The following is an 11,442-nucleotide window of genomic DNA, read 5'->3' as shown; positions in this document are numbered from 1 at the left end:
AGAAGCATTGAAGAAGACAGCAGCATCTCAGAGAGGCCAACCTTTCTGAATCATGTGCTTTCATATGAAATATTTCCCAAACCTTTCATATATTGAAAATGTCATATTATTTACCCTCTCATTGGAAAGTTTTATTATTCCCTCTTTAAACAATTCAACATGGGTTGGAAAAATATTTTCAATGCCACTCAATTCCAATGATTTCAAATAAATCAAACACATACAAGTTGGATTTGTATAAAGTTTCCTCAACCAAGATTTATAATTTCAGTACTCATATTAATCCACTCAAGAATAATGTTCTGAGCATATATGATTGAAAATGTTTTTAAGAAAATACTCAAAGTCTCAAATTTCTTCGGAAATTTCCACAAAGTCAAATGATTTCAATATACTTATTTAATTATTTTTACAATCCAAAGTTCTGAAAATTTGACGAAAGAGTTCTCGATAAAAATTTGGCTTGCTAAAGCCGGGAAGTGATTGGCGACCTCCAAAAATGTATAAAAAAAATTGAAACCCGAACTAGAGGAGCTCTCCTGAGGGGATGTGTTTTAAGCAGCACTGCAGAAAGAGAAGGTCATGCATTGCCAGCTAGAACACATAGAAGAACAGTCAGATACACACTAGAATCAAAGGGCCCATGTCCTAACAAAATCCACGGGTACAAAAGTAATATGCAGCTCAACCATAACGTTATTCACTCTACCTAAAGCATGTTTAGTAGATGAATTGACAAGTAATAAATATATGTTGCATTTTTCATTGGTCCTGCCCTCATAGTTCCATATAACTAAATAGCGCAAACACTAGATTCTATGACTTTTATTTCTCCTATACATCCTCAAGTTTAGGTAGTATCATAGCTAATCTATTATATCTACCAATATTTTCTTTAAGCACATGATCAGCTCTTTAATATCCAAAACCTGCTTGATGCATATTAATAGAGGGATCATTAGCATATCTTTGTAATATGGACATTAGTTCATGCAAACTACATTTTTCAAGATTAATTAGAGTATCATTAGGTATATCACTTAGCATTTTAATTTCCTCCACTTGTGTAGTTTTTACATCTTTCTCGCCTTCCATTGTTTGAATATTTTCTTCCTTACCAACTTTCTTCTTCATCTTCTTGTTTTTAAGTATGTGACGGTCATCAATTAAGTATTCCAAAGCCCTACTTTTAAAATGCTATATCCAATTTTAAATCCAGTGAGTAAACCATCCAATCAAATTCGTGCTTCAAAGACTATCATATCCATAAATGCTGTCACAATTTCTTTATCAAGAAAACTCATATAAATATTTAAGTCCACTATAGAAACAATGCAATGATATCCAATCTATATGTCCATTTTAGTTCTATAAATAGATGTTATATACCTTCACTAAGCATGTGTAAGTGTTTCCTCTTCTTTTTTCTTAAAGGAAAATATCAACATTTATTATAGGCAATAAAACTAGAAGGTCCAAAGTTTCTATAAAAGGGGCTTTAGGATTAAACCATTACTCTTAGAAGTGCGGCGTTTTGGAGCTCGGGTTACATGGAGCATGTTTTTGTCTAAATTTTAAAATGGAATTTCATAATTTCAAAAAACTATGAAAAAAATTCTAGAGGTAGACAGATGTACTCAGCCAATGTGCAAAAAAGTAATACGAAGCACTTAGTGTTTTGGGTTGTGCGAGATTCACAAAATTGTAAATCTGAAGTTGTGAAGAGTATAGAATTTGAAACTTCCAACATTTTGTCAATTTGTTATATTTATGTATCCTAGAGATTTCGAACAGTAGTATAGTACATCATTTGCTACATCCACATTTTTTCAGAAATTTGTGAAACTTTAAAATATGGAATTCGAAATTTGAAAAAAAAACAGGAGCCATGTAGCTCGGACTACATTTGGGGTTTTCGTTACTTTTAGGCCATTTTAACATCCATCCATTAGCCCTTCCACATAGACTGTAGGGGAACATTTTTTTCTTTAAGTATGTTACTACTTATATTTCTCAATTTCAGATATCCACATCTTTTGTTGAACTTAAATAAATGCTAAATGGTGGGATCATCCTTTACATTTCCATTAAACCTGTCCATGTAAGTCGATCTAATTAGCTCATAGTCTAATTTGAATGGTTCATTCATTCCATAGGTGGCGCAATAGGCAATGAGAAATTAATTGAACCCATGGCATGGCAGGTGGTTTCGGTCATGTCATGGGGCCCGCCCACCAGCTCGTCGGTATTTTGGTGATCTCCTTCTTCATGAAGTCTTCGTCCTCCCAAAATATTGACGTGGTTAACAGTCTTGCAGTGTTTGATGCCTGGGGGTTTCATAATGGTCCAAAATACATAAAATAGGATTTTCTTGTCCCACAAAATTTAATAACAAAATGTTTGGATTTTGTGAGAAATCATGTAAATCAATGTAAAATCATGGTGGAACCTTTGTTATGATTCGAAAATGTTGAAATTTGACACAATAAACTACAAAGTTCGTGGATAAATCTTCTTACCCTTGCTGGCAACATTGATGGTTGATGTAGTTGTTGTATTGACAAAACTTTTGTCATTTTTTCCTTGTAAAATTTTGACTGGGTAAAATTTTGACTGGGTGTATCCTCTATGTATTGGCTAGCTATTGTTTTCATGTTGGTGCGAAGACTGGAAACTTCTTGATATTAATACTTCCTTCATTCTTGCATACAATGCCATAAATTTATATTCCAGGTACCAAAAAAATAAACTTAACTAACAAATAACACCATTAGTTATGTGGAAATGCCCCTTGCTTCGGGCTTATGAAATATTACTCCATGCATGCAATACTTGCATTTGCCAACATCCTCCTACGAGCTAAAAATGTAACCAATTTTTCTCGCTTAATATTAGTGGCTTTGTATAATGGTATGTATGAAAAATATACTTTTGATAGCGGCCATTTATACAAGAACGGAGGGAGTATATGATAAGGGGATCCAACCTGATCCTCTCGGGGTTTTGCCCGATCTTTCATAGCGAGACAACCTGGTAGTAGATACTCCCAATCACGCGTGGAACGCAATCTGAAGTAGAGGAACGAATCCAGCAAGCAACGTATCGATGAGCGACACACCTCAAACCCCAACTTGGCAATCCTTGATGAACACAAGAACCTCCATAACAATCTTTATTGTAACTGATAACGGCAACGCCGTCCCCGGAGGGATGCTTCACCACGAACACACGCAACAGTGTTTAATCTAACGTTCAATGTATCCTACCTAACCCTAGCCGGCCAGCACTTATATGAGGGGGTGGCTGGGGTGCCCCACTACGTGGCTGACCTGGTTTGGTTTGGACATGCCCAAAATCAAACGCAACACTAATTAAAACCCTAAATGGCCCACAACATGACCTGGCTAATAAAAACCTATCATAAAATAGTTGACATAACCTTAGACTAATAATAACATATCATAGGTCATCCTAGCATGTTAACCTTCGACGAATATCGCCTAGCTTGGTGGAGTCGTGAAATTGGGCTTCACCTCGTCCTGCATGCCCGTATCATACTCCCCCCTTCAAGAAGCATTGTCCCCAACGCGTGAGGTTATTCTCGAAAAGGTGACGTGATATGAACATCACACGTCCCCGCCGTCTTCAAGTCTTGCCTGCCTCCCACACCATCATCCCTCTCGACGTGCTTGACTTGATACAGCACTTGGCGCCTCCTTTCTTCTCCATATAAGCTTGGACTTCGGCCCCAACATCTTCTTCTTTTGAACTCTTGATGGACCCCTGTTTTGCTGGACCTGACCCTGCACAAGATGTGTAATGCCTGGGCCACATAAATGTCGAACACGTCCATCCTTGCCTCGATGCATCCTCACTATGGATATGTGTCAGAATATGCAACAATCACATCATAACTTATACTCAGCTTTGATCAGCCAAATATCGGCTCGGTGGCTGCTGGGTACGGACTATTAAAAAGAAAAAAGATGCTTACATGATCATTTGACGATGGATGAATAGAAGAGCTTGCTGAAGGGGCAACTAAAGAAGCTTTGACCTTGGCCACGACTTTCCTTGGAGGGAGAGGAGCGGCAGCTTCATCTTTGGGAGATAAGGGCGCTGACTCCTTCGTTGATTCGGGATTGTCAGAGCTAATATTCGTCTTCTACAGAGGAGGAGCATCTCTGTCTTAATCATAACTGTTTAAAGAAAACATAGATTATGATGAGGAGAAGTTTACCAGGAAGTATTAAGGAAGAAACCTAAGGGAAGAGAAACTTACGAAATTGACAGCAAGTCATCTTCGTTAGCGAAGAAACCCGATGATCTCTTTGGAGCTGGGGGAGCTGAAGCTTCACGAGAAGGACTTGCATTAGCATCATCGTCATTGCGTCCGCTAGGACTCGACTCCGCTGTTTCAATTAAATCTTCATCGACTCTCATGCGACGCTTCGAAACAAGGAGTGTGTCTTCTTCGTGAGCTTCATCACCTGAAGCATCGATGTCCTTGATCGCATCGGGGTTATCCTCGGTTTCTTTAGATATGTCATCATCTTCGGGAGCTGCTCCACTCTCGGGTGTTGGAGGGTAACACTGAACGAGGGTAGAAGGTTGTCGAGTCAAAGGAAAAGTATTAGTTTCGAGTGCAAAAGATGAAATCAATTGCATGACAATTAAGTAATTACCTCGCAAGGGAGATGGTTAAGGCCAAAAGGAGATTGAGTCGAAGTAATGGCTATGACGTCCCTCTGGCTGAAGCAGGTCAAGCGTCTCACTTCATCCCGAAGCTCGCTCTCCGTAAAATCATCCAAGATGATCCGCGTCTTATCGCTAGGGCCAGTGTACCTCCAAAGTTGATGGCTCCTCGACATCACTGGTTGCACCCGACACTTCAGAAACAAGCCAACAACTTCGGTTCTGCACAACGTTTGACCTCCTGCACTCTTCAGATCTAAGATCTTCTCGTGCAGTTGGTCGGCCACCTAGCTCTCTTCGGCACTCAAAGTGTTTTGCCAAGACTTCTTCGGCACTGCATCGAGAACGTCATCGAACGGCGGCAGATTGGAGCGGTGGCCTGTCGCTGGGCGGTCCCTAAGGTGGAACCATTTTTGTCGCCAGCACTGGACAGACTCCCTCATCGGAAAATTGAAGTAGTTAACTTCCTTCCTGACGACGAAGCCGACACCACCGACCACATGGGGACCTTCGCCTCCGTTGTGGCGCTTGACATAGAAGATCTTCCGCAAAAGACCCCAGTGGGGGTCAATGCCGAGGAAGGCTTCACATATAGTGATGAAAATGGCAAGGTGGAGGAGGGAGTTTTGGGGTCAGCTGCTAAAGCTGAATCCCATAGGAGAAATGCAGGCAGCGGAGGAACTCGTGGGCTAGAAGAGATATTCCACGATGCAGAAGAGTAGAGAACATAACGATGAAGCCCTTCAGAGGCTTTTGACGAGAAGCAGAACCTGGATGAACAAAGTCAGACTCATCGGAAGAGATGAGCCCTAGAGACCTCGGCTTGTTCTCGTCGCGCTTCAAGATGGTGGATGCCGCCCATTCGAGATTGGTGGCGGTGCACGCTTTACATGATGCGGAGGACTCCTTGGCCTTGGACATGCTTGCAGTGGCACCAGAACTGGTGGTCGCCCTCTTCTTGCCCATGGTCACGAGAAAGCTCTTGGACGAAGAGGCAATGGCAAGATGAAAGCAAAGGTAGGAGATGAGCAGTACGGGAGGTGTAAAACGTTAAAACTAAAACACCCCTCCTCTTATAAAGAGAAATGGTTGTGGATCGTGGCCGTTAAATTCGCATCATGGGGAAGTGGACGAGGATCTAAACGCACACGTGGCAAGAAGGGAGAGAAACCGGCGGCTCATTACCCCCACTACGCACGACAAACGAGAAAACGCCTCGGTCAACGCGCAAGGAGCAGTCATTTCCTAACTGACCACGCAGCTATAGGTTGGGCCCGTTAGGTCAAGTCCTGTCAATCGAACCGCCGCAAAGGCCACGTCACTAATGATGTCATCAAAAGTATCGGCTCCTCATTTATGAAGCATCCGAACGAATCTACAGCGTTGAGTTGCTCGACTTGAGTCTACGCTGGGGGCTACTCCCATCGGGAGCGCTGGACGCGCACACAATAAAAACTACCGGAGATGAAGGAAAACGAACTCGAAGGTTTCAGGAGATCCAGGATCGAGCCCGGGGACTTGATCTTGAGTAAAATAACGTTGTTTTGCCATCGGAAATTAACTAGCATCGATTCATCGAGTAAGACTCGGCACGTTACTTCTATCCCTTACGTATCATCATGTTAAATGACTTCACTCGAAGCTTTAGAAGACCCAATATATAAAAAAATATCGGATGATGAAGACAATTCAGAAAGCATTGGCATTAGAATCTTCGAGTAGTATAACTTGAGTCTACGCATGGTTGCAAGCATCCGTCCCTAGACTCGGGGGCTACTCCCATTGGGAGCGCTGGACGTGCACCCGATATCAAGAAGTTTCGACTTCAAAATGATAAAGAAGGATCAAGTCTTTTCAACGACTATGGACATTCGGATAAAGGCAATTATAGTCCCTGCCCGAAGCTTTACTTCGGCCACTCACTCGGGGGCTACTGATGTGGGCATGAAGATTGCGCAACAACCAAGGTGAGCCTATACGCCGGTTCCAGTGAAGGAGACTTACCCGAAGAAGGATTCTTGACGAACAAGGCATGAATACGCTATACAAGGAAAGATTAGAATAGATCTCTTTGTAATCTAGTCGAGTCTGGACAGAACTCTCGGGACCTGGCCTGCTATATAAAGGCCAGGAGAGGGTCTGCCGAGATAAAACTTCAATACCACTACAAGAAAAGTTGCCATAGCCGACGAAGTTGAAGTCGCGCCGTGGTTACTGGTAACCATGGCCGACGATTTTTGGTCTCTCCGTTGTGCATGTCAAAACGTATTTTTTCTCGTTTTTGAGGCCACCTAGCCCGACGAAAACGGCCAATACGTGGCGTATGGTGGCCCGGGAAGTGGTGCATCTCGAAATCTCGGGTTCGCCGGCCGAGTCAACGCAAATCCGCACCGCCGAGGGATGTAGGGCCCAGATGGCAGCCTCTCTGGCATTGTTTTTTTCTCGATCGCGCCATCTCGTTCAACGTTCTCCGATCGAGCCGTTTACGATGCAGGATCATGGGTCCCGCATGTCATCCTCTATGAACCAAAATTCTTTCTATTCTTGGATTTTTTTGACCCCCTGATTTCTGGCTACTTCTTTTTTCTTTTGATCCCTTGCCACCTTGGAAACGTTGAGCCCGCTGCTGCTAAATGGGACCCGCATGTCATCCTCTATGTGCAATCAACTTTCTTTTCATGGAGTTTTTTTTGGAACCTCATATTTGGTCACTTGCCTTTTTCTTTCGATCCCCTGCCGCCTCTCAAACGGTGATACCGCTGCTGCTAAATGGGACCCGCATGTCATCCTCTATGTACTGTAAAACTTTCTTTTCTTTAATTATTTTTGCCACCTCATATTTGGTCACTTGCATTTTTCTTTCGATCCCGTCCCGCCTCTCAAACGGTGATACCGCTGCTGCTAAATCGGACCCGCATGTCATCCTCTATGTACTATAAAACTTTCTTTTCTTGAATTATTTTTGGCTCCTCATATTTGGTCACTTGCCTTTTCCTTTCGATCCCGTGCAGCCTCTCAAACGGTGATACCGCTGCTGCTAAATGGGACCCGCATGTCATCCTCTATGTACTATAAAACTTTCTTTTCTTGAATTATTTTTGGCTCCTCATATTTGGTCACTTGCCTTTTTCTTTCGATCCCGTGCAGCCTCTCAAATGGTGATACCGCTGCTGCTAAATGGGACCCGCATGTCATCCTCTATGTACTATAAAACTTTCTTTTCTTGAATTATTTTTGGCTCCTCATATTTGGTCACTTGCCTTTTTCTTTCGATCTCATGCCACGTTTGAAACGTTGAGGAACCTCGTCGGCTCATGGGACCCGCATGTCATCCTCTATGTGCTATAAAAGTTTATTTTCTTGGATTTTTTTCACCCTTTGATTTTTGGCTATTTCCTTTTTCTTTTGATCCCCTGCCGCCTTGGAAACGTTGAGTAAGCTGCTGACTCATGGGACCCGCATGTCAGCCTCTATGTACTATAAAACTTTCTTTTCTTGAATTATTTTTGGATCCTGATATTTGGTCACTTGCCTTTTTCTTTCGATCTCATGCCACGTTTGAAACGTTGAGGAACCTGCTGGCTCATGGGACCCGCATGTCATCCTCTATGTACTATAAAAGTTCATTTTCTTGGTTTTTTTTCACCCTCTCGATTTTTGGCTATTTCCTTTTTCTTTTGATCCCCTGCCGCCTTTGAAACGTTGAGGACTCTGCCGGCTCATAGGTCCCACATGTCAGCCTCTATGTACAATCAAGTTTCTTTTCTTGAATTATTTTTGGATCCTGATATTTCGTCACTTGCCTTTTTCTTTCGATCTCATGCCACATTTGAAACGTTGAGGAACCTGCTAGCTCATGGGACCCGCATGTCATCCTCTATGTACAATAAAACTTTCTTTTCTTGGATTTTTTTGGCACCTGATATTTGGTCACTTGCCTTTTTCTTTCGATCTCATGCCGCCTTTGAAATGTTGACTAAGCTGCTGGCTCATGGGTCCCGCATGTCATCCTCTACGACAATAAAAGTTTTCTTTCTTGGAATTATTTTTGACCCCTAATTTCTGGCTATTTGCCTTTTTCTTTTGATCTCTTGCCCCCTCTGAAACGATGAGGACGCTGTTGGCAGGTCGGTCCCACATGACAACCTCTATGAACAATAAAAGTTTCCTTTGATGGATTTATTTTGAACCCCTAATCAATTTCTGGATATTTCTTTTTTTTCTTTTGATCCCCTGCCGCCTTGAAATCGCTGAGGATGCTGCTGCCTCATGGGTCCCGCATGTCATCCTCTCAGAACGGTAAATGTTTCTTTTCTTGGATTTTGTTGACCAAACGATTTTTGGCTTATTTTTTCTTTCGATCTCCTGCAGCCTTTAAAACGTTCAGGGCGCTGCTGGCTCATGGGTCCCACATGTCAACCTCTATGAACAATAAACGCTGAGGATGCTGCTGCCTCATGGGTCCCGCATGTCATCCTCTCAGAACGAAAATATTACTTTTCTTGGATTTTTTACCAATAGAATTTTGGTTTATTTTTTCTTTCCATCCCCTGCCGCCTTTAAAACGTTGACGACGCTGCTGGCTCATGGGTCCCCGATGTCAGCCTCCCCGTACCAGAAACATGTGATATCTTGATTATTTTGCAGACAATAAACATTGTATTTCGCTCTGAGCTATTGCAAACGGATAAATTAAATCTTTATTTTTACATAAACAAACTTATACGTTGAATCTCCTTGTTTTGTGTTTTTGCAAAGCATAGGACTTTCCTGTTTTTTTTAGAAAAATCCGAACTTTCCTGTTTTGGAGTGGGCTGAAATTGTACGAGTCAAAAGGCCCAGCAGGATAGTTCGAAGGCCCGAATGTCCAGTATGCAGCCCAATTGAAATCTTTCTTTTCTTGGATTTTTTCACCCCCGATTTCCGGCTACTTCATTTTTCTTTTGGTCCTGTGCCGCCTTGGAAATGTTGAGACCGCTCGCCGCAAAATGGGACCCGCATGTCATCCTCTATGTACAATCAAGTTTCTTTTCTTGAATTATTTTTGGCTCCGATATTTGATCACTTGCCTTTTTCTTTCGATCTCATGCCACGTTTGAAACGTTGAGGAACCTGCAGGATCATGGGACCCGCATGTCATCCTCTATGTACTATAAAACTTTCTTTTCTTGAATTATTTTTGGCTCCTCATATTTGGTCACTTGCCTTTTTCTTTCGATCTCATGCCACGTTTGAAACGTTGAGGAACCTGCTAGCTCATGGGACCCGCATGTCATCCTCTATGTCCATCAACTTTATTTTCTTAGATTTTTTTTACCCCCTAATTTCTGGCTACTTTATTTTTCTTTTGATCTCAAGCCGCATTTGAAACGTTGGGACCGCTGCTGCAAAATGGGACCCGCATGTCATCCTCTATGTAAATAAAGTTTCTTTTCTTGGATTATCTTTGGCTCCTGATATTTTGTCACTTGCCTTTTTCTTTCGATCTCATGCCGCCTTTGAAACTTTAAGTAAGCTGCTGGCTCATGGGTCCCGCATGTCATCCTCTACGAACAATAAAAGTTTCCTTTCTTGGAGTTATTTTTTGCCCCTAATTTCTGGCTACTTGCCTTTTTCTTTTGATCTCCTGCCCCCTTTGAAACGATGAGAACGCTGTTGGCAGGTTGGTCCCACATGTCATCCTCTATGAACAATAAAACTTTCCTTTAATGGATTTATTTTGAACCCCTAATTAATTTCTGGATATTTCCTTTTTTTCTTTTGATCCCCTGCCGCCTTGGAATCGTTGAGGATGCTGCTGCCTCATGGGTCCCGCATGTCATCCTCTCAGAACGATAAATGTTTATTTTTTTATTTTTTTACCAACTGATTTTTGGTTTATTTTTTCTTTTGATCCTTTCCGTCTTTAAAACGTTGACGACGCTGCTGGCTCATGGGTCCCCGATGTCAGCCTCCCCGTACAAAAACATGTGATATCTTGATTATTTTGCAGACAATAAACAGTGTATTTCGCTCTGAGCTATTGCAAACGGAAAAAATAAATCTTTATTTTTAAATAAACAAACTTATATGTTGAATCTCCTTGTTTTTTGTTTTTGCGAAGCATAGGACTTTCCTGTTTTGGAGTGGGCTGAAATTGTACGAGTCCAAAGGCGTCAGCAGGATAGTTCAAAGGCCCAGGCGGCCAGATGCAGCCCAATTGAAACCTTTCTTTTCTTGGATTTTTTGACCCCTGATTTCTGGCTACTTCCTTTTTTTTTGGTCCTGTGCCGCATTGGAAACGTTGAGAACTCTGCTGCTAAATGGGACCCGCATGTCATCCTCTATGTACAATAATTTCTTTTCTTGGATTATTTTTGGCTCCTGATATTTGTCACTTGCCTTTTTCTTTCCATCTTATGCCGACTTCGAAACGCTGAGACCGCTGCGGCAAAATGGGACCCACATGTCATCCTCTATGTACAATAAAAATTACTTTTCTTGGATTATTATTTTTGGCTCCTGATATTTGGTCACTTGCCTTTTTCTTTCGATCTCATGCCACCTTTGAAACGTTGAGGAACCTGCTGACTCATGGGACCCGCATGTCATCCTCTATGTACTATAAAACTTTCTTTTCATGGATTTTTTTCACCCTCTGATTTTCTTTTGATCCCCTGCTGCCTTGGAAACGTTGAGTAAGCTGCTGACTCATGGGACCCGCATGTCATCCTCTATGTACAATCAACTTTATTTTTTTGGAGTTTA

Source organism: Lolium rigidum, chromosome 6, assembly GCF_022539505.1.
Source record: "Lolium rigidum isolate FL_2022 chromosome 6, APGP_CSIRO_Lrig_0.1, whole genome shotgun sequence".
Taxonomy (NCBI): Eukaryota; Viridiplantae; Streptophyta; class Magnoliopsida; order Poales; family Poaceae; genus Lolium; species Lolium rigidum.
This window is presented reverse-complemented; position numbering follows the sequence as displayed.